At 44.9% G+C, this 21,969-nt stretch overlaps 34 non-coding genes across 34 annotated transcripts; all 34 read right to left on the minus strand.

Annotated features, from left to right (window-relative positions):
* Positions 1-121: 121 nt before the first annotated feature.
* On the minus strand, positions 122-234 carry LOC133963235 (U5 spliceosomal RNA). Its single transcript, XR_009922745.1, has one exon. It is a non-coding gene; the product is annotated as a U5 spliceosomal RNA (small nuclear RNA).
* A 513-nt stretch (positions 235-747) lies between these two features.
* LOC133962929 (U2 spliceosomal RNA) lies at positions 748-939 on the minus strand. Its single transcript, XR_009922493.1, has one exon. It is a non-coding gene; the product is annotated as a U2 spliceosomal RNA (small nuclear RNA).
* Positions 940-1,116: 177 nt separating this feature from the next.
* LOC133963236 (U5 spliceosomal RNA) lies at positions 1,117-1,229 on the minus strand. The gene has a single exon (XR_009922746.1). It is a non-coding gene; the product is annotated as a U5 spliceosomal RNA (small nuclear RNA).
* A 513-nt stretch (positions 1,230-1,742) lies between these two features.
* On the minus strand, positions 1,743-1,934 carry LOC133964141 (U2 spliceosomal RNA). The gene has a single exon (XR_009923610.1). It is a non-coding gene; the product is annotated as a U2 spliceosomal RNA (small nuclear RNA).
* A 177-nt stretch (positions 1,935-2,111) lies between these two features.
* On the minus strand, positions 2,112-2,224 carry LOC133963239 (U5 spliceosomal RNA). The gene has a single exon (XR_009922748.1). It is a non-coding gene; the product is annotated as a U5 spliceosomal RNA (small nuclear RNA).
* A 513-nt stretch (positions 2,225-2,737) lies between these two features.
* Positions 2,738-2,929, minus strand: LOC133962635 (U2 spliceosomal RNA). Its single transcript, XR_009922216.1, has one exon. It is a non-coding gene; the product is annotated as a U2 spliceosomal RNA (small nuclear RNA).
* A 177-nt stretch (positions 2,930-3,106) lies between these two features.
* Positions 3,107-3,219, minus strand: LOC133963240 (U5 spliceosomal RNA). The gene has a single exon (XR_009922749.1). It is a non-coding gene; the product is annotated as a U5 spliceosomal RNA (small nuclear RNA).
* A 513-nt stretch (positions 3,220-3,732) lies between these two features.
* LOC133962865 (U2 spliceosomal RNA) lies at positions 3,733-3,924 on the minus strand. The gene has a single exon (XR_009922433.1). It is a non-coding gene; the product is annotated as a U2 spliceosomal RNA (small nuclear RNA).
* A 177-nt stretch (positions 3,925-4,101) lies between these two features.
* Positions 4,102-4,214, minus strand: LOC133963241 (U5 spliceosomal RNA). The gene has a single exon (XR_009922750.1). It is a non-coding gene; the product is annotated as a U5 spliceosomal RNA (small nuclear RNA).
* A 513-nt stretch (positions 4,215-4,727) lies between these two features.
* On the minus strand, positions 4,728-4,919 carry LOC133964142 (U2 spliceosomal RNA). Its single transcript, XR_009923611.1, has one exon. It is a non-coding gene; the product is annotated as a U2 spliceosomal RNA (small nuclear RNA).
* A 177-nt stretch (positions 4,920-5,096) lies between these two features.
* On the minus strand, positions 5,097-5,209 carry LOC133963242 (U5 spliceosomal RNA). Its single transcript, XR_009922751.1, has one exon. It is a non-coding gene; the product is annotated as a U5 spliceosomal RNA (small nuclear RNA).
* Positions 5,210-5,722: 513 nt separating this feature from the next.
* On the minus strand, positions 5,723-5,914 carry LOC133964143 (U2 spliceosomal RNA). The gene has a single exon (XR_009923612.1). It is a non-coding gene; the product is annotated as a U2 spliceosomal RNA (small nuclear RNA).
* Positions 5,915-6,091: 177 nt separating this feature from the next.
* Positions 6,092-6,204, minus strand: LOC133963243 (U5 spliceosomal RNA). Its single transcript, XR_009922752.1, has one exon. It is a non-coding gene; the product is annotated as a U5 spliceosomal RNA (small nuclear RNA).
* A 513-nt stretch (positions 6,205-6,717) lies between these two features.
* Positions 6,718-6,909, minus strand: LOC133962637 (U2 spliceosomal RNA). Its single transcript, XR_009922217.1, has one exon. It is a non-coding gene; the product is annotated as a U2 spliceosomal RNA (small nuclear RNA).
* A 177-nt stretch (positions 6,910-7,086) lies between these two features.
* LOC133963244 (U5 spliceosomal RNA) lies at positions 7,087-7,199 on the minus strand. The gene has a single exon (XR_009922753.1). It is a non-coding gene; the product is annotated as a U5 spliceosomal RNA (small nuclear RNA).
* A 513-nt stretch (positions 7,200-7,712) lies between these two features.
* LOC133962866 (U2 spliceosomal RNA) lies at positions 7,713-7,904 on the minus strand. Its single transcript, XR_009922434.1, has one exon. It is a non-coding gene; the product is annotated as a U2 spliceosomal RNA (small nuclear RNA).
* A 177-nt stretch (positions 7,905-8,081) lies between these two features.
* Positions 8,082-8,194, minus strand: LOC133963245 (U5 spliceosomal RNA). The gene has a single exon (XR_009922754.1). It is a non-coding gene; the product is annotated as a U5 spliceosomal RNA (small nuclear RNA).
* A 513-nt stretch (positions 8,195-8,707) lies between these two features.
* LOC133964144 (U2 spliceosomal RNA) lies at positions 8,708-8,899 on the minus strand. The gene has a single exon (XR_009923613.1). It is a non-coding gene; the product is annotated as a U2 spliceosomal RNA (small nuclear RNA).
* A 177-nt stretch (positions 8,900-9,076) lies between these two features.
* LOC133963246 (U5 spliceosomal RNA) lies at positions 9,077-9,189 on the minus strand. Its single transcript, XR_009922755.1, has one exon. It is a non-coding gene; the product is annotated as a U5 spliceosomal RNA (small nuclear RNA).
* Positions 9,190-9,702: 513 nt separating this feature from the next.
* On the minus strand, positions 9,703-9,894 carry LOC133962875 (U2 spliceosomal RNA). Its single transcript, XR_009922442.1, has one exon. It is a non-coding gene; the product is annotated as a U2 spliceosomal RNA (small nuclear RNA).
* Positions 9,895-10,071: 177 nt separating this feature from the next.
* Positions 10,072-10,182, minus strand: LOC133963856 (U5 spliceosomal RNA). The gene has a single exon (XR_009923336.1). It is a non-coding gene; the product is annotated as a U5 spliceosomal RNA (small nuclear RNA).
* A 513-nt stretch (positions 10,183-10,695) lies between these two features.
* On the minus strand, positions 10,696-10,887 carry LOC133962703 (U2 spliceosomal RNA). Its single transcript, XR_009922279.1, has one exon. It is a non-coding gene; the product is annotated as a U2 spliceosomal RNA (small nuclear RNA).
* Positions 10,888-11,067: 180 nt separating this feature from the next.
* On the minus strand, positions 11,068-11,180 carry LOC133963858 (U5 spliceosomal RNA). The gene has a single exon (XR_009923338.1). It is a non-coding gene; the product is annotated as a U5 spliceosomal RNA (small nuclear RNA).
* A 513-nt stretch (positions 11,181-11,693) lies between these two features.
* LOC133964145 (U2 spliceosomal RNA) lies at positions 11,694-11,885 on the minus strand. The gene has a single exon (XR_009923614.1). It is a non-coding gene; the product is annotated as a U2 spliceosomal RNA (small nuclear RNA).
* A 177-nt stretch (positions 11,886-12,062) lies between these two features.
* Positions 12,063-12,175, minus strand: LOC133963762 (U5 spliceosomal RNA). The gene has a single exon (XR_009923246.1). It is a non-coding gene; the product is annotated as a U5 spliceosomal RNA (small nuclear RNA).
* Positions 12,176-12,688: 513 nt separating this feature from the next.
* Positions 12,689-12,880, minus strand: LOC133962945 (U2 spliceosomal RNA). Its single transcript, XR_009922508.1, has one exon. It is a non-coding gene; the product is annotated as a U2 spliceosomal RNA (small nuclear RNA).
* A 180-nt stretch (positions 12,881-13,060) lies between these two features.
* On the minus strand, positions 13,061-13,173 carry LOC133963627 (U5 spliceosomal RNA). The gene has a single exon (XR_009923120.1). It is a non-coding gene; the product is annotated as a U5 spliceosomal RNA (small nuclear RNA).
* A 513-nt stretch (positions 13,174-13,686) lies between these two features.
* On the minus strand, positions 13,687-13,878 carry LOC133962749 (U2 spliceosomal RNA). The gene has a single exon (XR_009922322.1). It is a non-coding gene; the product is annotated as a U2 spliceosomal RNA (small nuclear RNA).
* A 177-nt stretch (positions 13,879-14,055) lies between these two features.
* LOC133963247 (U5 spliceosomal RNA) lies at positions 14,056-14,168 on the minus strand. The gene has a single exon (XR_009922756.1). It is a non-coding gene; the product is annotated as a U5 spliceosomal RNA (small nuclear RNA).
* Positions 14,169-14,681: 513 nt separating this feature from the next.
* On the minus strand, positions 14,682-14,873 carry LOC133964147 (U2 spliceosomal RNA). The gene has a single exon (XR_009923616.1). It is a non-coding gene; the product is annotated as a U2 spliceosomal RNA (small nuclear RNA).
* Positions 14,874-15,050: 177 nt separating this feature from the next.
* On the minus strand, positions 15,051-15,163 carry LOC133963248 (U5 spliceosomal RNA). Its single transcript, XR_009922757.1, has one exon. It is a non-coding gene; the product is annotated as a U5 spliceosomal RNA (small nuclear RNA).
* A 513-nt stretch (positions 15,164-15,676) lies between these two features.
* On the minus strand, positions 15,677-15,864 carry LOC133963014 (U2 spliceosomal RNA). Its single transcript, XR_009922561.1, has one exon. It is a non-coding gene; the product is annotated as a U2 spliceosomal RNA (small nuclear RNA).
* A 5,156-nt stretch (positions 15,865-21,020) lies between these two features.
* Positions 21,021-21,133, minus strand: LOC133963250 (U5 spliceosomal RNA). The gene has a single exon (XR_009922759.1). It is a non-coding gene; the product is annotated as a U5 spliceosomal RNA (small nuclear RNA).
* A 513-nt stretch (positions 21,134-21,646) lies between these two features.
* LOC133963049 (U2 spliceosomal RNA) lies at positions 21,647-21,836 on the minus strand. Its single transcript, XR_009922589.1, has one exon. It is a non-coding gene; the product is annotated as a U2 spliceosomal RNA (small nuclear RNA).
* Between the last annotated feature and the right edge of the window lie 133 nt (positions 21,837-21,969).

Raw genomic sequence — 21,969 nt, forward strand, 5'->3', positions numbered from 1 at the left:
GGTACCCCGTTTGTAGGTGTGCATAACAATGGCTGCTCATCACCTCCGCCCAAGCTCTCCTTTGTGGACACCTGATTGCTGACCTAGACAGCTCTTTGACTTTTCACAATTTCATAAGGCTCAGCCATACAGCAAAGCCTGCCAAAAATAGATTCAACTCATGTTTGTTCCTCTCCACGGAAGTCTTTAGTAAAAGGCGAAAGACTTGTGCGTTATGAAGAGAAACCAGAGTCAGCATGGCCCTCTGCTCGAGAGCAGCGGTGGAGCCTCTCGGTCACAGTCACCACCTTCGCGGTGGGCCTCTCTTTGCTTTCCGCATGTCAGATTCTAGTATACAACATTCCCACCACGCCCCCATGTGCCAACACAAATTATACAAGGCTTTATTTGCTCCTGCCCTGACTAGTGATTGGCTTTTAAGCCTTTTTAAGCGATACATCCCTGAACCACTTACATTGGGTCCAAAAGCGGACTCTGCTTTCTCACCAAGTCTCCCAGGAGATGTTGAGTGAAAACACGTTTCAGTTTTTGACAAATGCTTCTGATTCTATTTGGAATCCAGTTGATGCTCATTGTGACCCCGTGCAGATTCATGCATAATCGCTTCACAAGGCAGTGAGTCATCAGAGCAGTTTTGCACACTTGTCAAACTCTGCCAGGCCATTCCCTCAGTTTTATTGACCCAGTGTAGAATTCACCTTAAAACCTCCACAATTGTTTGAGTGTTTGCTTTTCTACAAGGTAAGAACAGAGAGCACCGTGCCCAGCGGCACTGCAATGCTAGGCCAATGCTCGGAGAGAAGGGAGCAAGCTCCAAATTTCTGCTCTTCTTGCCAAAAATCTGCTTAATATGTAGTCCTCATATAGAGGACATATCAGATATTAAACTGATAAGAACAGATACTACACTTGATCTTAGCCAAAAGGCCGAGAAGCGATAATCCACAAGTGTTGGATGTCCAAGCCAACCTCTTGGCACAAATCTCCCTTGCTGTGGTACCCCGTTTGTAGGTGTGCATAACAATGGCTGCTCATCACCTCCGCCCAAGCTCTCCTTTGTGGACACCTGATTGCTGACCTAGACAGCTCTTTGACTTTTCACAATTTCATAAGGCTCAGCCATACAGCAAAGCCTGCCAAAAATAGATTCAACTCATGTTTGTTCCTCTCCACGGAAGTCTTTAGTAAAAGGCGAAAGACTTGTGCGTTATGAAGAGAAACCAGAGTCAGCATGGCCCTCTGCTCGAGAGCAGCGGTGGAGCCTCTCGGTCACAGTCACCACCTTCGCGGTGGGCCTCTCTTTGCTTTCCGCATGTCAGATTCTAGTATACAACATTCCCACCACGCCCCCATCTGCCAACACAAATTATACAAGGCTTTATTTGCTCCTGCCCTGACTAGTGATTGGCTTTTAAGCCTTTTTAAGCGATACATCCCTGAACCACTTACATTGGGTCCAAAAGCGGACTCTGCTTTCTCACCAAGTCTCCCAGGAGATGTTGAGTGAAAACACGTTTCAGTTTTTGACAAATGCTTCTGATTCTATTTGGAATCCAGTTGATGCTCATTGTGACCCCGTGCAGAGTCATGCATAATCACTTCACAAGGCAGTGAGTCATAAGAGCAGTTTTGCACACTTGTCAAACTCTGCCAGGCCATTCCCTCAGTTTCATTGACCCAGTGTAGAATTCACCTTGAAACCTCCACAATTGTTTGAGTGTTTGCTTTTCTACAAGGTAAGAACAGAGTGCACCGTTCCCAGCGGCACTGCAATGCTAGGTCGATGCGTGGAGAGAAGGGAGCAAGCTCCAAATTTCTGCTCCTCTTGCCAAAAATCTGCTTAATATGTAGTCCTCATATAGAGGACATATCAGATATTAAACTGATAAGAACAGATACTACACTTGATCTTAGCCAAAAGGCCGAGAAGCGATAATCCACAAGTGTTGGATGTCCAATCCAACCTCTTGGCACAAATCTCCCTTGCTGTGGTACCCCGTTTGTAGGTGTGCATAACAATGGCTGCTCATCACCTCCGCCCAAGCTCTCCTTTGTGGACACCTGATTGCTGACCTAGACAGCTCTTTGACTTTTCACAATTTCATAAGGCTCAGCCATACAGCAAAGCCTGCCAAAAATAGATTCAACTCATGTTTGTTCCTCTCCACGGAAGTCTTTAGTAAAAGGCGAAAGACTTGTGCGTTATGAAGAGAAACCAGAGTCAGCATGGCCCTCTGCTCGAGAGCAGCGGTGGAGCCTCTCGGTCACAGTCACCACCTTCGCGGTGGGCCTCTCTTTGCTTTCCGCATGTCAGATTCTAGTATACAACATTCCCACCACGCCCCCATCTGCCAACACAAATTATACAAGGCTTTATTTGCTCCTGCCCTGACTAGTGATTGGCTTTTAAGCCTTTTTAAGCAATACATCCCTGAACCACTTACATTGGGTCCAAAAGCGGACTCTGCTTTCTCACCAAGTCTCCCAGGAGATGTTGAGTGAAAACACGTTTCAGTTTTTGACAAATGCTTCTGATTCTATTTGGAATCCAGTTGATGCTCATTGTGACCCCGTGGAGATTCATGCATAATCGCTTCACAAGGCAGTGAGTCATCAGAGCAGTTTTGCACACTTGTCAAACTCTGCCAGGCCATTCCCTCAGTTTCATTGACCCAGTGTAGAATTCACCTTGAAACCTCCACAATTGTTTGAGTGTTTGCTTTTCTACAAGGTAAGAACAGAGTGCACCATTCCCAGCGGCACTGCAATGCTAGGTCGATGCGTGGAGAGAAGGGAGCAAGCTCCAAATTTCTGCTCCTCTTGCCAAAAATCTGCTTAATATGTAGTCCTCATATAGAGGACATATCAGATATTAAACTGATAAGAACAGATACTACACTTGATCTTAGCCAAAAGGCCGAGAAGCGATAATCCACAAGTGTTGGATGTCCAACCCAACCTCTTGGCACAAATCTCCCTTGCTGTGGTACCCCGTTTGTAGGTGTGCATAACAATGGCTGCTCATCACCTCCGCCCAAGCTCTCCTTTGTGGACACCTGATTGCTGACCTAGACAGCTCTTTGACTTTTCACAATTTCATAAGGCTCAGCCATACAGCAAAGCCTGCCAAAAATAGATTCAACTCATGTTTGTTCCTCTCCACGGAAGTCTTTAGTAAAAGGCGAAAGACTTGTGCGTTATGAAGAGAAACCAGAGTCAGCATGGCCCTCTGCTCGAGAGCAGCGGTGGAGCCTCTCGGTCACAGTCACCACCTTCGCGGTGGGCCTCTCTTTGCTTTCCGCATGTCAGATTCTAGTATACAACATTCCCACCACGCCCCCATCTGCCAACACAAATTATACAAGGCTTTATTTGCTCCTGCCCTGACTAGTGATTGGCTTTTAAGCCTTTTTAAGCAATACATCCCTGAACCACTTACATTGGGTCCAAAAGCGGACTCTGCTTTCTCACCAGGTCTCCCAGGAGATGTTGAGTGAAAACACGTTTCAGTTTTTGACAAATGCTTCTGATTCTATTTGGAATCCAGTTGATGCTCATTGTGACCCCGTGCAGATTCATGCATAATCGCTTCACAAGGCAGTGAGTCATCAGAGCAGTTTTGCACACTTGTCAAACTCTGCCAGGCCATTCCCTCAGTTTTATTGACCCAGTGTAGAATTCACCTTAAAACCTCCACAATTGTTTGAGTGTTTGCTTTTCTACAAGGTAAGAACAGAGAGCACCGTGCCCAGCGGCACTGCAATGCTAGGCCAATGCTCGGAGAGAAGGGAGCAAGCTCCAAATTTCTGCTCCTCTTGCCAAAAATCTGCTTAATATGTAGTCCTCACATAGAGGACATATCAGATATTAAACTGATAAGAACAGATACTACACTTGATCTTAGCCAAAAGGCCGAGAAGCGATAATCCACAAGTGTTGGATGTCCAAGCCAACCTCTTGGCACAAATCTCCCTTGCTGTGGTACCCCGTTTGTAGGTGTGCATAACAATGGCTGCTCATCACCTCCGCCCAAGCTCTCCTTTGTGGACACCTGATTGCTGACCTAGACAGCTCTTTGACTTTTCACAATTTCATAAGGCTCAGCCATACAGCAAAGCCTGCCAAAAATAGATTCAACTCATGTTTGTTCCTCTCCACGGAAGTCTTTAGTAAAAGGCGAAAGACTTGTGCGTTATGAAGAGAAACCAGAGTCAGCATGGCCCTCTGCTCGAGAGCAGCGGTGGATCCTCTCGGTCACAGTCACCACCTTCGCGGTGGGCCTCTCTTTGCTTTCCGCATGTCAGATTCTAGTATACAACATTCCCACCACGCCCCCATCTGCCAACACAAATTATACAAGGCTTTATTTGCTCCTGCCCTGACTAGTGATTGGCTTTTAAGCCTTTTTAAGCGATACATCCCTGAACCACTTACATTGGGTCCAAAAGCGGACTCTGCTTTCTCACCAAGTCTCCCAGGAGATGTTGAGTGAAAACACGTTTCAGTTTTTGACAAATGCTTCTGATTCTATTTGGAATCCAGTTGATGCTCATTTTGACCCCGTGCAGAGTCATGCATAATCACTTCACAAGGCAGTGAGTCATAAGAGCAGTTTTGCACACTTGTCAAACTCTGCCAGGCCATTCCCTCAGTTTCATTGACCCAGTGTAGAATTCATCTTGAAACCTCCACAATTGTTTGAGTGCTTGCTTTTCTACAAGGTAAGAACAGAGTGCACCGTTCCCAGCGGCACTGCAATGCTAGGTCGATGCGTGGAGAGAAGGGAGCAAGCTCCAAATTTCTGCTCCTCTTGCCAAAAATCTGCTTAATATGTAGTCCTCATATAGAGGACATATCAGATATTAAACTGATAAGAACAGATACTACACTTGATCTTAGCCAAAAGGCCGAGAAGCGATAATCCACAAGTGTTGGATGTCCAAGCTAACCTCTTGGCACAAATCTCCCTTGCTGTGGTACCCCGTTTGTAGGTGTGCATAACAATGGCTGCTCATCACCTCCGCCCAAGCTCTCCTTTGTGGACACCTGATTGCTGACCTAGACAGCTCTTTGACTTTTCACAATTTCATAAGGCTCAGCCATACAGCAAAGCCTGCCAAAAATAGATTCAACTCATGTTTGTTCCTCTCCACGGAAGTCTTTAGTAAAAGGCGAAAGACTTGTGCGTTATGAAGAGAAACCAGAGTCAGCATGGCCCTCTGCTCGAGAGCAGCGGTGGAGCCTCTCGGTCACAGTCACCACCTTCGCGGTGGGCCTCTCTTTGCTTTCCGCATGTCAGATTCTAGTATACAACATTCCCACCACGCCCCCATCTGCCAACACAAATTATACAAGGCTTTATTTGCTCCTGCCCTGACTAGTGATTGGCTTTTAAGCCTTTTTAAGCGATACATCCCTGAACCACTTACATTGGGTCCAAAAGCGGACTCTGCTTTCTCACCAAGTCTCCCAGGAGATGTTGAGTGAAAACACGTTTCAGTTTTTGACAAATGCTTCTGATTCTATTTGGAATCCAGTTGATGCTCATTGTGACCCCGTGCAGAGTCATGCATAATCACTTCACAAGGCAGTGAGTCATAAGAGCAGTTTTGCACACTTGTCAAACTCTGCCAGGCCATTCCCTCAGTTTCATTGACCCAGTGTAGAATTCACCTTGAAACCTCCACAATTGTTTGAGTGTTTGCTTTTCTACAAGGTAAGAACAGAGTGCACCGTTCCCAGCGGCACTGCAATGCTAGGTCGATGCGTGGAGAGAAGGGAGCAAGCTCCAAATTTCTGCTCCTCTTGCCAAAAATCTGCTTAATATGTAGTCCTCATATAGAGGACATATCAGATATTAAACTGATAAGAACAGATACTACACTTGATCTTAGCCAAAAGGCCGAGAAGCGATAATCCACAAGTGTTGGATGTCCAAGCTAACCTCTTGGCACAAATCTCCCTTGCTGTGGTACCCCGTTTGTAGGTGTGCATAACAATGGCTGCTCATCACCTCCGCCCAAGCTCTCCTTTGTGGACACCTGATTGCTGACCTAGACAGCTCTTTGACTTTTCACAATTTCATAAGGCTCAGCCATACAGCAAAGCCTGCCAAAAATAGATTCAACTCATGTTTGTTCCTCTCCACGGAAGTCTTTAGTAAAAGGCGAAAGACTTGTGCGTTATGAAGAGAAACCAGAGTCAGCATGGCCCTCTGCTCGAGAGCAGCGGTGGAGCCTCTCGGTCACAGTCACCACCTTCGCGGTGGGCCTCTCTTTGCTTTCCGCATGTCAGATTCTAGTATACAACATTCCCACCACGCCCCCATCTGCCAACACAAATTATACAAGGCTTTATTTGCTCCTGCCCTGACTAGTGATTGGCTTTTAAGCCTTTTTAAGCAATACATCCCTGAACCACTTACATTGGGTCCAAAAGCGGACTCTGCTTTCTCACCAAGTCTCCCAGGAGATGTTGAGTGAAAACACGTTTCAGTTTTTGACAAATGCTTCTGATTCTATTTGGAATCCAGTTGATGCTCATTGTGACCCCGTGGAGATTCATGCATAATCGCTTCACAAGGCAGTGAGTCATCAGAGCAGTTTTGCACACTTGTCAAACTCTGCCAGGCCATTCCCTCAGTTTCATTGACCCAGTGTAGAATTCACCTTGAAACCTCCACAATTGTTTGAGTGTTTGCTTTTCTACAAGGTAAGAACAGAGTGCACCATTCCCAGCGGCACTGCAATGCTAGGTCGATGCGTGGAGAGAAGGGAGCAAGCTCCAAATTTCTGCTCCTCTTGCCAAAAATCTGCTTAATATGTAGTCCTCATATAGAGGACATATCAGATATTAAACTGATAAGAACAGATACTACACTTGATCTTAGCCAAAAGGCCGAGAAGCGATAATCCACAAGTGTTGGATGTCCAAACCAACCTCTTGGCACAAATCTCCCTTGCTGTGGTACCCCGTTTGTAGGTGTGCATAACAATGGCTGCTCATCACCTCCGCCCAAGCTCTCCTTTGTGGACACCTGATTGCTGACCTAGACAGCTCTTTGACTTTTCACAATTTCATAAGGCTCAGCCATACAGCAAAGCCTGCCAAAAATAGATTCAACTCATGTTTGTTCCTCTCCACGGAAGTCTTTAGTAAAAGGCGAAAGACTTGTGCGTTATGAAGAGAAACCAGAGTCAGCATGGCCCTCTGCTCGAGAGCAGCGGTGGAGCCTCTCGGTCACAGTCACCACCTTCGCGGTGGGCCTCTCTTTGCTTTCCGCATGTCAGATTCTAGTATACAACATTCCCACCACGCCCCCATCTGCCAACACAAATTATACAAGGCTTTATTTGCTCCTGCCCTGACTAGTGATTGGCTTTTAAGCCTTTTTAAGCAATACATCCCTGAACCACTTACATTGGGTCCAAAAGCGGACTCTGCTTTCTCACCAGGTCTCCCAGGAGATGTTGAGTGAAAACACGTTTCAGTTTTTGACAAATGCTTCTGATTCTATTTGGAATCCAGTTGATGCTCATTGTGACCCCGTGCAGATTCATGCATAATCGCTTCACAAGGCAGTGAGTCATCAGAGCAGTTTTGCACACTTGTCAAACTCTGCCAGGCCATTCCCTCAGTTTTATTGACCCAGTGTAGAATTCACCTTAAAACCTCCACAATTGTTTGAGTGTTTGCTTTTCTACAAGGTAAGAACAGAGAGCACCGTGCCCAGCGGCACTGCAATGCTAGGCCAATGCTCGGAGAGAAGGGAGCAAGCTCCAAATTTCTGCTCCTCTTGCCAAAAATCTGCTTAATATGTAGTCCTCACATAGAGGACATATCAGATATTAAACTGATAAGAACAGATACTACACTTGATCTTAGCCAAAAGGCCGAGAAGCGATAATCCACAAGTGTTGGATGTCCAAGCCAACCTCTTGGCACAAATCTCCCTTGCTGTGGTACCCCGTTTGTAGGTGTGCATAACAATGGCTGCTCATCACCTCCGCCCAAGCTCTCCTTTGTGGACACCTGATTGCTGACCTAGACAGCTCTTTGACTTTTCACAATTTCATAAGGCTCAGCCATACAGCAAAGCCTGCCAAAAATAGATTCAACTCATGTTTGTTCCTCTCCACGGAAGTCTTTAGTAAAAGGCGAAAGACTTGTGCGTTATGAAGAGAAACCAGAGTCAGCATGGCCCTCTGCTCGAGAGCAGCGGTGGATCCTCTCGGTCACAGTCACCACCTTCGCGGTGGGCCTCTCTTTGCTTTCCGCATGTCAGATTCTAGTATACAACATTCCCACCACGCCCCCATCTGCCAACACAAATTATACAAGGCTTTATTTGCTCCTGCCCTGACTAGTGATTGGCTTTTAAGCCTTTTTAAGCGATACATCCCTGAACCACTTACATTGGGTCCAAAAGCGGACTCTGCTTTCTCACCAAGTCTCCCAGGAGATGTTGAGTGAAAACACGTTTCAGTTTTTGACAAATGCTTCTGATTCTATTTGGAATCCAGTTGATGCTCATTGTGACCCCGTGCAGAGTCATGCATAATCACTTCACAAGGCAGTGAGTCATAAGAGCAGTTTTGCACACTTGTCAAACTCTGCCAGGCCATTCCCTCAGTTTCATTGACCCAGTGTAGAATTCATCTTGAAACCTCCACAATTGTTTGAGTGCTTGCTTTTCTACAAGGTAAGAACAGAGTGCACCGTTCCCAGCGGCACTGCAATGCTAGGTCGATGCGTGGAGAGAAGGGAGCAAGCTCCAAATTTCTGCTCCTCTTGCCAAAAATCTGCTTAATATGTAGTCCTCATATAGAGGACATATCAGATATTAAACTGATAAGAACAGATACTACACTTGATCTTAGCCAAAAGGCCGAGAAGCGATAATCCACAAGTGTTGGATGTCCAAGCTAACCTCTTGGCACAAATCTCCCTTGCTGTGGTACCCCGTTTGTAGGTGTGCATAACAATGGCTGCTCATCACCTCCGCCCAAGCTCTCCTTTGTGGACACCTGATTGCTGACCTAGACAGCTCTTTGACTTTTCACAATTTCATAAGGCTCAGCCATACAGCAAAGCCTGCCAAAAATAGATTCAACTCATGTTTGTTCCTCTCCACGGAAGTCTTTAGTAAAAGGCGAAAGACTTGTGCGTTATGAAGAGAAACCAGAGTCAGCATGGCCCTCTGCTCGAGAGCAGCGGTGGAGCCTCTCGGTCACAGTCACCACCTTCGCGGTGGGCCTCTCTTTGCTTTCCGCATGTCAGATTCTAGTATACAACATTCCCACCACGCCCCCATCTGCCAACACAAATTATACAAGGCTTTATTTGCTCCTGCCCTGACTAGTGATTGGCTTTTAAGCCTTTTTAAGCAATACATCCCTGAACCACTTACATTGGGTCCAAAAGCGGACTCTGCTTTCTCACCAAGTCTCCCAGGAGATGTTGAGTGAAAACACGTTTCAGTTTTTGACAAATGCTTCTGATTCTATTTGGAATCCAGTTGATGCTCATTGTGACCCTGTGGAGATTCATGCATAATCGCTTCACAAGGCAGTGAGTCATCAGAGCAGTTTTGCACACTTGTCAAACTCTGCCAGGCCATTCCCTCAGTTTCATTGACCCAGTGTAGAATTCACCTTGAAACCTCCACAATTGTTTGAGTGTTTGCTTTTCTACAAGGTAAGAACAGAGTGCACCGTTCCCAGCGGCACTGCAATGCTAGGTCGATGCGTGGAGAGAAGGGAGCAAGCTCCAAATTTCTGCTCCTCTTGCCAAAAATCTGCTTAATATGTAGTCCTCATATAGAGGACATATCAGATATTAAACTGATAAGAACAGATACTACACTTGATTTTAGCCAAAAGGCCGAGAAGCGATAATCCACAAGTGTTGGATGTCCAAGCTAACCTCTTGGCACAAATCTCCCTTGCTGTGGTACCCCGTTTGTAGGTGTGCATAACAATGGCTGCTCATCACCTCCGCCCAAGCTCTCCTTTGTGGACACCTGATTGCTGACCTAGACAGCTCTTTGACTTTTCACAATTTCATAAGGCTCAGCCATACAGCAAAGCCTGCCAAAAATAGATTCAACTCATGTTTGTTCCTCTCCACGGAAGTCTTTAGTAAAAGGCGAAAGACTTGTGCGTTATGAAGAGACCAGAGTCAGCATGGCCCTCTGCTCGAGAGCAGCGGTGGAGCCTCTCGGTCACAGTCACCACCTTCGCGGTGGGCCTCTCTTTGCTTTCCGCATGTCAGATTCTAGTATACAACATTCCCACCACGCCCCCATCTGCCAACACAAATTATACAAGGCTTTATTTGCTCCTGCCCTGACTAGTGATTGGCTTTTAAGCCTTTTTAAGCGATACATCCCTGAACCACTTACATTGGGTCCAAAAGCGGACTCTGCTTTCTCACCAAGTCTCCCAGGAGATGTTGAGCGAAAAAACGTTTCAGTTTTTGACAAACGCTTCTGATTCTATTTGGAATCTAGTTGATGCTCATTGTGACCCCGTGCAGAGTCATGCATGATCGCTTTACAAGGCAGTGAGTCATCAGAGCAGTTTTGCACACTTGTCAAACTCTGCCAGGCCATTCCCTCAGTTTCATTGACCCAGTGTAGAATTCACCTTGAAACCTCCACAATTGTTTGAGTGTTTGCTTTTCTACAAGGTAAGAACAGAGTGCACCGTTCCCAGCGGCACTGCAATGCTAGGTCGATGCGTGGAGAGAAGGGAGCAAGCTCCAAATTTCTGCTCCTCTTGCCAAATATCTGCTTAATATGTAGTCCTCATATAGAGGACATATCAGATATTAAACTGATAAGAACAGATACTACACTTGATCTTAGCCAAAAGGCCGAGAAGCGATAATCCACAAGTGTTGGATGTCCACGCTAACCTCTTGGCACAAATTTCCCTTGCTGTGGTACCCCGTTTGTAGGTGTGCATAACAATGGCTGCTGTTCATCACCTCCGCCCAAGCTCTCCTTTGTGGACACTTGATTTCTGACCTAGACAGCTCTTTGACTTTTCACAATTTCATAACGCTCAGCCATACAGCAAAGCCTGCCAAAAATAGATTCAACTCATGTTTGTTCCTCTCCACGGAAGTCTTTAGTAAAAGGCGAAATCCTTGTGCGTTATGAAGAGATACCAGAGTCAGCATTGCCCTCTGCTCGAGAGCAGCGGTGGAGCCTCTCGGTCACAGTCACCACCTTCGCGGTGGGCCTCTCTTTGCTTTCCGCATGTCAGATTCTAGTATACAACATTCCCACCACGCCCCCATCTGCCAACACAAATTATACAAGGCTTTATTTGCTCCTGCCCTGACTAGTGATTGGCTTTTAAGCCTTTTTAAGCGATACATCCCTGAACCACTTACATTGGGTCCAAAAGCGGACTCTGCTTTCTCACCAAGTCTCCCAGGAGATGTTGAGTGAAAAAACGTTTCAGTTTTTGACAAACGCTTCTGATTCTATTTGGAATCTAGTTGATGCTCATTGTGACCCCGTGCAGAGTCATGCATGATCGCTTTACAAGGCAGTGAGTCATCAGAGCAGTTTTGCACACTTGTCAAACTCTGCCAGGCCATTCCCTCAGTTTCATTGACCCAGTGTAAAATTCACCTTGAAACCTCCACAATTGTTTGAGTGATTGCTTTTCTACAAGGTAAGAACAGAGTGCACCGTTCCCAGCGGCACTGCAATGCTAGGTCGATGCGTGGAGAGAAGGGAGCAAGCTCCAAATTTCTGCTCCTCTTGCCAAAAATCTGCTTAATATGTAGTCCTCATATAGAGGACATATCAGATATTAAACTGATAAGAACAGATACTACACTTGATCTTAGCCAAAAGGCCGAGAAGCGATAATCCACAAGTGTTGGATGTCCAAGCTAACCTCTTGGCACAAATCTCCCTTGCTGTGGTACCCCGTTTGTAGGTGTGCATAACAATGGCTGCTCATCACCTCCGCCCAAGCTCTCCTTTGTGGACACCTGATTGCTGACCTAGACAGCTCTTTGACTTTTCACAATTTCATAAGGCTCAGCCATACAGCAAAGCCTGCCAAAAATAGATTCAACTCATGTTTGTTCCTCTCCACGGAAGTCTTTAGTAAAAGGCGAAAGACTTGTGCGTTACGAAGAGAAACCAGAGTCAGCATGGCCCTCTGCTCGAGAGCAGCGGTGGAGCCTCTCGGTCACAGTCACCACCTTCGCGGTGGGCCTCTCTTTGCTTTGCGCATGTCAGATTCTAGTATACAACATTCCCACCACGCCCCCATCTGCCAACACAAATTATACAAGGCTTTATTTGCTCCTGCCCTGACTAGTGATTGGCTTTTAAGCCTTTTTAAGCGATACATCCCTGAACCACTTACATGGGGTCCAAAAGCGGACTCTGCTTTCTCACCAAGTCTCCCAGGAGATGTTGAGTGAAAAAACGTTTCAGTTTTTGACAAACGCTTCTGATTCTATTTGGAATCTAGTTGATGCTCATTGTGACCCCGTGCAGAGTCATGCATGATCGCTTTACAAGGCAGTGAGTCATCAGAGCAGTTTTGCACACTTGTCAAACTCTGCCAGGCCATTCCCTCAGTTTCATTGACCCAGTGTAGAATTCACCTTGAAACCTCCACAATTGTTTGAGTGTTTGCTTTTCTACAAGGTAAGAACAGAGTGCACCGTTCCCAGCGGCACTGCAATGCTAGGTCGATGCGTGGAGAGAAGGGAGCAAGCTCCAAATTTCTGCTCCTCTTGCCAAATATCTGCTTAATATGTAGTCCTCATATAGAGGACATATCAGATATTAAACTGATAAGAACAGATACTACACTTGATCTTAGCCAAAAGGAAGAGAAGCGATAATCCACAAGTGTTGGATGTCCACGCTAACCTCTTGGCACAAATTTCCCTTGCTGTGGTACCCCGTTTGTAGGTGTGCATAACAATGGCTGCTGTTCATCACCTCCGCCCAAGCTCTCCTTTGTGGACACTTGATTTCTGACCTAGACAGCTCTTTGACTTATCACAATTTCATAACGCTCAGCCATACAGCAAAGCCTGCCAAAAATAGATTCAACTCATGTTTGTTCCTCTCCACGGAAGTCTTTAGTAAAAGGCGAAAGACTTGTGCGTTATGAAGAGAAACCAGAGTGAGCATGGCCCTCTGCTCGAGAGCAGCGGTGGAGCCTCTCGGTCACAGTCACCACCTTCGCGGTGGGCCTCTCTTTGCTTTCCGCATGTCAGATTCTAGTATACAACATTCCCACCACGCCCCCATCTGCCAACACAAATTATACAAGGCTTTATTTGCTCCTGCCCTGACTAGTGATTGGCTTTTAAGCCTTTTTAAGCGATACATCCCTGAACCACTTACATTGGGTCCAAAAGCGGACTCTGCTTTCTCACCAAGTCTCCCAGGAGATGTTGAGTGAAAAAACGTTTCAGTTTTTGACAAACGCTTCTGATTCTATTTGGAATCTAGTTGATGCTCATTGTGACCCCGTGCAGAGTCATGCATGATCGCTTTACAAGGCAGTGAGTCATCAGAGCAGTTTTGCACACTTGTCAAACTCTGCCAGGCCATTCCCTCAGTTTCATTGACCCAGTGTAGAATTCACCTTGAAACCTCCACAATTGTTTGAGTGATTGCTTTTCTACAAGGTAAGAACAGAGTGCACCGTTCCCAGCGGCACTGCAATGCTAGGTCGATGCGTGGAGAGAAGGGAGCAAGCTCCAAATTTCTGCTCCTCTTGCCAAAAATCTGCTTAATATGTAGACCTCATATAGAGGACATATCAGATATTAAACTGATAAGAACAGATACTACACTTGATCTTAGCCAAAAGGCCGAGAAGCGATAATCCACAAGTGTTGGATGTCCAAGCTAACCTCTTGGCACAAATCTCCCTTGCTGTGGTACCCCGTTTGTAGGTGTGCATAACAATGGCTGCTCATCACCTCCGCCCAAGCTCTCCTTTGTGGACACCTGATTGCTGACCTAGACAGCTCTTTGACTTTTCACAATTTCATAAGGCTCAGCCATACAGCAAAGCCTGCCAAAAATAGATTCAACTCATGTTTGTTCCTCTCCACGGAAGTCTTTAGTAAAAGGCGAAAGACTTGTGCGTTATGAAGAGAAACCAGAGTCAGCATGGCCCTCTGCTCGAGAGCAGCGGTGGAGCCTCTCGGTCACAGTCACCACCTTCGCGGTGGGCCTCTCTTTGCTTTGCGCATGTCAGATTCTAGTATACAACATTCCCACCACGCCCCCATCTGCCAACACAAATTATACAAGGCTTTATTTGCTCCTGCCCTGACTAGTGATTGGCTTTTAAGCCTTTTTAAGCGATACATCCCTGAACCACTTACATTGGGTCCAAAAGCGGACTCTGCTTTCTCACCAAGTCTCCCAGGAGATGTTGAGTGAAAACACGTTTCAGTTTTTGACAAATGCTTCTGATTCTATTTGGAATCCAGTTGATGCTCATTGTGACCCCGTGCAGAGTCATGCATAATCACTTCACAAGGCAGTGAGTCATAAGAGCAGTTTTGCACACTTGTCAAACTCTGCCAGGCCATTCCCTCAGTTTCATTGACCCAGTGTAGAATTCACCTTGAAACCTCCGCAATTGTTTGAGTGTTTGCTTTTCTACAAGGTAAGAACAGAGTGCACCGTTCCCAGCGGCACTGCAATGCTAGGTCGATGCGTGGAGAGAAGGGAGCAAGCTCCAAATTTCTGCTCCTCTTGCCAAAAATCTGCTTAATATGTAGTCCTCATATAGAGGACATATCAGATATTAAACTGATAAGAACAGATACTACACTTGATCTTAGCCAAAAGGCCGAGAAGCGATAATCCACAAGTGTTGGATGTCCAAGCCAACCTCTTGGCACAAATCTCCCTTGCTGTGGTACCCCGTTTGTAGGTGTGCATAACAATGGCTGCTCATCACCTCCGCCCAAGCTCTCCTTTGTGGACACCTGATTGCTGACCTACACAGCTCTTTGACTTTTCACAATTTCATAAGGCTCAGCCATACAGCAAAGCCTGCCAAAAATAGATTCAACTCATGTTTGTTCCTCTCCACGGAAGTCTTTAGTAAAAGGCGAAAGACTTGTGCGTTATGAAGAGAAACCAGAGTCAGCATGGCCCTCTGCTCGAGAGCAGCGGTGGAGCCTCTCGGTCACAGTCACCACCTTCGCGGTGGGCCTCTCTTTGCTTTCCGCATGTCAGATTCTAGTATACAACATTCCCACCACGCCCCCATCTGCCAACACAAATTATACAAGGCTTTATTTGCTCCTGCCCTGACTAGTGATTGGCTTTTAAGCCTTTTTAAGCAATACATCCCTGAACCACTTACATTGGGTCCAAAAGCGGACTCTGCTTTCTCACCAAGTCTCCCAGGAGATGTTGAGTGAAAACACGTTTCAGTTTTTGACAAATGCTTCTGATTCTATTTGGAATCCAGTTGATGCTCATTGTGACCCCGTGCAGATTCATGCATAATCGCTTCACAAGGCAGTGAGTCATCAGAGCAGTTTTGCACACTTGTCAAACTCTGCCAGGCCATTCCCTCAGTTTCATTGACCCAGTGTAGAATTCACCTTGAAACCTCCACAATTGTTTGAGTGTTTGCTTTTCTACAAGGTAAGAACAGAGTGCACCGTTCCCAGCGGCACTGCAATGCTAGGTCGATGCGTGGAGAGAAGGGAGCAAGCTCCAAATTTCTGCTCCTCTTGCCAAAAATCTGCTTAATATGTAGTCCTCATATAGAGGACATATCAGATATTAAACTGATAAGAACAGATTTTTTTTTTTTTTTTTTTTTTTTTTTGGAATATTTTTTTATTTAATTCACTCATGAGCGGTACAATACTTTACATTACAAAGATCATCATCTCTCCACACCTTAAGACCTCCAGAATTCTATCGGACTAAAAGAAAATAAGAGGAGGTACAATAAAAGACTCTTTCATGAGTTCAGTCTACAGATTGTCAAAAATAATTTTCCATCGATCTTTAATTGAGTCGATGCCCCATTTGCTCGCCTCCAATTTAAGTTTTCGCCGCATAATGTCTTCAATACTGTGTGTAGTGTTTTCTATCGACCACTTTTCCGTCTCATTTATTATACTACCTCTTACCTCCCATAACTTAGCCTTCACAATTGATGTAAGTTCTAAGGCTTTGCACACACCTTTGTCCCCCTCTAAACTAAAATCCATGAACAGAACTTTTTCCCAGTTCACCTCTTTTAGAAAACCGAATCTTTGGCCCAATTTCTTCCACAATTGTTTTGCAAAGGGACATTCAAATAATGCATGTTCCACGGTTTCTACCCCATTGCATCCACGTCTTGGGCATATCCTATTTAATGTTAAATCATGATTAAATAGAGTATTCCTCACAGGTAATTTCCTATGAAGCACCAACCAATTAAAATCTCTTAATCTGTTTTCTAGACTCTTGCATTGGGTTCTTCTCCACACGTCACTATGAACATGCAAACCATTTTTAGGGTCAAACTTAGCAATCAACGTTTCATACAGCTTTTTGTGATTAACTACTGAATCTCTTTTCCAACACTCCTTGTATTTCTTTGCCCAACTTATCATTTTTTTATAATGATCTGGCATGACCTCTGCTTTCGGAAAACTGTTTTCCCATTTCGCCACAAGAGGTCTCAGATGAATAGAGAGCCAGAATTTAATCAATGGTTGACATTTGTGTTCAGGTGGGTTTAACATTATTCTACATGTATTTGAAAAAAACAAAACTTTGAACTTCAAACCTAAATTTGGCATGTCCCTACCACCTCTTTCGACCGGCTGATACATTGTAGCTCTTTTAATGTATTCATACCCTCCCCATATGAACTGAAACAGAGATTTTTGAAGTTTTAAACAAACTAAAGCCGGCATGGGGAAAATATAAGCCACATGAAGTAATGTCGGCAATAAATCAGATTTAATAACCAAAATCTTACCACTAATGGACAGCCTTCTTAATTTCCACATATTTAGTTTTTTCAGCACTTTTCCCAATTTTGTCTCCCAATTAGTTTCTCCATCATTGTTATTTCCAAAGGATATTCCCAGTAAAGTCATTGGCCCCGCACACAGAGAGAACCCTAAAGGGTTATCAACTCTGTCCTTCCACTTTCCAAAGTATTTGATTTGGGATTTTCCTGTATTGACTCTAGAACCAGAAGCAACTGAGAATGTGTCGATGACCTGCATAGCTTCGCGCAGACAGAAATCATCTTTTAAATACAGTACAGTGTCATCTGCATACTGGGATATGGTCAAGGATTCACCACCAGGCAGCTGTATACCCTTGATGTTAACATTTTTCCTGATTGCACATGCCAGCGTTTCAATGAATAGCACATACAAGGGGGCTGATGCTGGACATCCCTGTCTGACCCCTCTGGTTTGTTTAAAGAATTCACCAAGGTTGCCATTAACATTAACACTGCTTCCGACTTCTGTGTATAAAATCCTCAACCAACTCCTGAATCTAGCACCGAAGCCAAATTTCTTTAGTGTCCTAAACAAAAAATTGTGATCAACTCTGTCAAAGGCTTTTTCCTGGTCAAGACTGAGGACAATTAGTGGTATATTTCTGTCCTGAGAATAAGATAGTATATCTCTATGCATTTGTAAATTCCAGTTTAGTTGCCTGCCAGGTACTGCACATGTCTGATCTGAGCCGATGATTAAGGGTAGAGCTGACACCAAACGGTTTGTCAAAACCTTACTAAAAATCTTATAATCTGTACAAAGCATTGTTAGAGGCCTGTAGTTTGATATTTTGTTGACATCACCTTTTTTAAACAGCAGGGATATCACCCCTTTTCTCATGGATTCCCCCATAATCCCAGATGTACATATATAAGTGAACAACTCTAACAGCCATGACCCAATGTCTTCCCAAAATATTATATAAAATTCTTTTGTGATCCCATCTATTCCTGGCACCTTGCCCTTTTTCAAAGACATGGTTGCCCTCAGGATTTCTTCTAAAGTAAAATCTTTATCTAGCTCTGTTCTCAGATCTTCAGGTATGAATCTGTCTATATGTTGCACCTTTCATGTAGTCAACCTTTTCTGCTTTAAAAAACGTAGAAAAATGATTAGAGATAACTTGAGCAATCCCATCAGGATCGTTAATCTCCTCACCTGTTTCATTTAAAACGGAAACTATGCTCCTCCTCTTTGCCTGTGCTTTGGACTGTCTAAAGAAGTAGGGGGAACACTTTTCGTCACTCTCCCACTTCTCTCTAAGACACCGGAATTTATAGGCCTCTGCTCTGTTGTGAAAAAATAACCTCTGTTTATCTTGCAAATGTTTCAGCAAGTCCTTATCATTTTGTCCACCTGCATTTCTCTGTTCCATTAATTTATTTATGGCTTTTTGCAGTCGGTAGTATAATTTAAATTCCTCTTTCCTTGATTCTTTTGAGTAATTCTGTGTGTAGTATCTAATACGCAGCTTTGTGCTTTCCCACCATTCACAGACATTTTCATAAAATACTCTCATATGAAAGCAATCTTTTAGAAAACACTTTAATGCTACCCTAAACTGCTGGAGCTCTAGAATATTGTTGTTTAATTTCCAATACCCTTTACCATTTTTGATCATCATTGAGGTTAGTTTTACTGAGAGCATGTTGTGATCTGTGTAAAAAACTGGTGATACTTTCGCCCCTGTCACCTGAAATTCTACCGGACAAAATATATAGTCTATCCTACTCTTCGCCCCTCTACTATTTGACCATGTGAAGCCAAGATCGTCTGGGTTAGCTTTTTTATATGAATCCACCAAATTATACTTTGTAACAATATTTATTAAACTGGCCTCGGCCTTGCTGCCCTCACTTTGGGAATTGAAGTCTCCTCCAATTACCACATGGCGGTTGGTCATGAAAGCAGTGTCCAGACTAAGAAAAAGCTCCCTTCTCTCCTTTGGAGAAGAGTGGGCATATATGTTAATAACTCTTAACCCCTTTCCCTTCCAGTCAATATCTGTTACCAAAACCCTCCCCTGTACCACTGAAAAACTGCCAACCACTTGGACTTCATTATTCCCACATAGTGTTCCCACCCCAGATGAATGGACCCCCCCAATGCTCCACCTAGATTCACCTTTGGTCCACTCTTTTGAGAATAGGTTCACGTCGTCTTCATTTTTCAAGTGGACCTCTTGCAAAAGGCATAAAGAAAAGTTGATTGAACATAAATGAGAAAAGACCACTTCCCTTTTGGCCTTGTTCCTCAAACCTCTAACATTTATGGAAACTATATGTAATGAGGACATTCTGGTAAATGAGGAATGAGACAAAAAACAAAACAAACAAACAAACCATCAAAGACGAGACACTGTGTTTTCTCTAATTTTCAACTTCACAGTCAAATTCAATGCCTTCCCTATGTGTCTTTTCCTCGGGCACCGCGTGCCTTGAGTTGGGGGTATTACCCTCTGGAAGCAATGAGCATTGCTCTGAAACCAAATCCCTGTCAGAGTTGTTCGGAGCCAGGGACTCCACCAGGACACACCCGGACGGGGGCATGCTGCCGTCAGAGTCTGTCACCTCAGTCTGCACTGGAATTTGTCCATGCTTCCACCCTCCAGCCCATCCACCCTGGCAGCAGCCTTCACATCCTGATCGCTGTTCACCTGCAGCCCCTCCATCTCCCCTTCCTCCTGCGACTCCTCCACAACCTCAGAAAGAACACTGAACACGCTATCCACTCCCAGGGGCACAGCGCTTGTCTCGATCCTCCTTTTTTTCCCCTTGCCTCCCCTGCTTTCCACTGTGGTCCACTCAGGAACAGGTTGGCTCTCCTCTGAGGTTGTAGTCTCCTCCCCCTTCTTCTTCTCTGGGGGAGGTGCTCGTTCAGGTGGATCAACCACATTTGCCTCAATCTCATTGTCACCAAACATTTGATCAATTACCTCGTTAATTGCTCTCAGGGAGGAGGCATCAGGATCTTCGCACATTGGTCGCCTTACAATGCTTGCATAGGAGGAGCGGACCTCAGGGCAGTGCTTAAATAAATGTCCTTCAGACCCACAAAGATTGCATTTTCTGGAACGGTCACAAGTCCCCATTTTGTGTCCTAGACCCTTGCAATTTCTGCACCTCACCTGCGTGCAGGATTCTGCCGTGTGACCAAAGTCTGTGCATTTTCTGCAGTAAATAGGCTGGCCCGAGTAGTACAGATATCCTCTATTTGTGCCTATGGTGAAGGAGGCAGGGGGGTGGTGGTAGCCATCGTGACCATCTGGGTCATCCTTCAGCCGCACACGACATTGTCTTTTTCCAGTCCAAACGTCAAGAGAGTCCCTGATTTCCCTCATGCTCGAAATCACTGTCACAGGCTTAGAAAGGAAGTATCTGGTTGCTTCTTCAGTTACCCAGGGATTATAGTTATGAATTGTGATAACCCGCTCACCAGTTCGGCAAAGGCTTTGAATCTGGTACTCCCTCAGTGGTCCATCAGCCAAACGATCAGCCAACCTTTTCGTTTCCTCCATCTTGGTGAGATTATAGAACGTAACATCAAAAAAACGGTCGGTGGCATTTCTCTGCAAGCAGAGGAGGTCATCTATCTTGAGGGACAGGGCTCCAAAAAGAATATTAACTCCAAATTCTCTCCTATCCAAAAAAACTTCAGTACTCTTCCAAATGAATCTCAAAGTATTTTTCAGCACGGGAAGTCCCTGCTGTGAAACTGTTGCTGACGTCATTATGACAATCCACGTCCGCAAACCCTTCTCACCTGGCTAGATCTTAGCCAAAAGGCCGAGAAGCGATAATCCACAAGTGTTGGATGTCCAAGCTAACCTCTTGGCACAAATCTCCCTTGCTGTGGTACCCCGTTTGTAGGTGTGCATAACAATGGCTGCTCATCACCTACGCCCAAGCTCTCCTTTGTGGACACCTGATTGCTGACCTAGACAGCTCTTTGACTTTTCACAATTTCATAAGGCTCAGCCATACAGCAAAGCCTGCCAAAAATAGATTCAACTCATGTTTGTTCCTCTCCACGGAAGTCTTTAGTAAAAGGCGAAAGACTTGTGCGTTATGAAGAGAAACCAGAGTCAGCATGGCCCTCTGCTCGAGAGCAGCGGTGGAGGCTCTCGGTCACAGTCACCACCTTCGCGGTGGGCCTCTCTTTGCTTTCCGCATATCAGATTCTAGTATACAACATTCCCACCACGCCCCCATCTGCCAACACAAATTATACAAGGCTTTATTTGCTCCTGCCCTGACTAGTGATTGGCTTTTAAGCCTTTTTAAGCGATACATCCCTGAACCACTTACATTGGGTCCAAAAGCGGACTCTGCTTTCTCACCAAGTCTCCCAGGAGATGTTGAGTGAAAACACGTTTCAGTTTTTGACAAATGCTTCTGATTCTATTTGGAATCCAGTTGATGCTCATTGTGACCCCGTGCAGAGTCATGCATAATCACTTTACAAGGCAGTGAGTCATAAGAGCAGTTTTGCACACTTGTCAAACTCTGCCAGGCCATTCCCTCAGTTTCATTGACCCAGTGTAGAATTCACCTTGAAACCTCCACAATTGTTTGAGTGTTTGCTTTTCTACAAGGTAAGAACAGAGTGCACCGTTCCCAGCGGCACTGCAATGCTAGGTCGATGCGTGGAGAGAAGGGAGCAAGCTCCAAATTTCTGCTCCTCTTGCCAAAAATCTGCTTAATATGTAGTCCTCATATAGAGGACATATCAGATATTAAACTGATAAGAACAGATTTTTTTTTTTTTTTTTTTTTTTTTTTGGAATTTTTTTTATTTAATTCACTCATGAGCAGTACAATACTTTACATTACAAAGATCATCATCTCTCCACATCTTAAGACCTCCAGAATTCTATCGGACTAAAAGAAAATAAGAGGAGGTACAATAAAAGACTCTTTCATG

The sequence above is a fragment of the Platichthys flesus genome, chromosome 10 (assembly GCF_949316205.1).
Source record: "Platichthys flesus chromosome 10, fPlaFle2.1, whole genome shotgun sequence".
NCBI lineage: Eukaryota > Metazoa > Chordata > Actinopteri > Pleuronectiformes > Pleuronectidae > Platichthys > Platichthys flesus.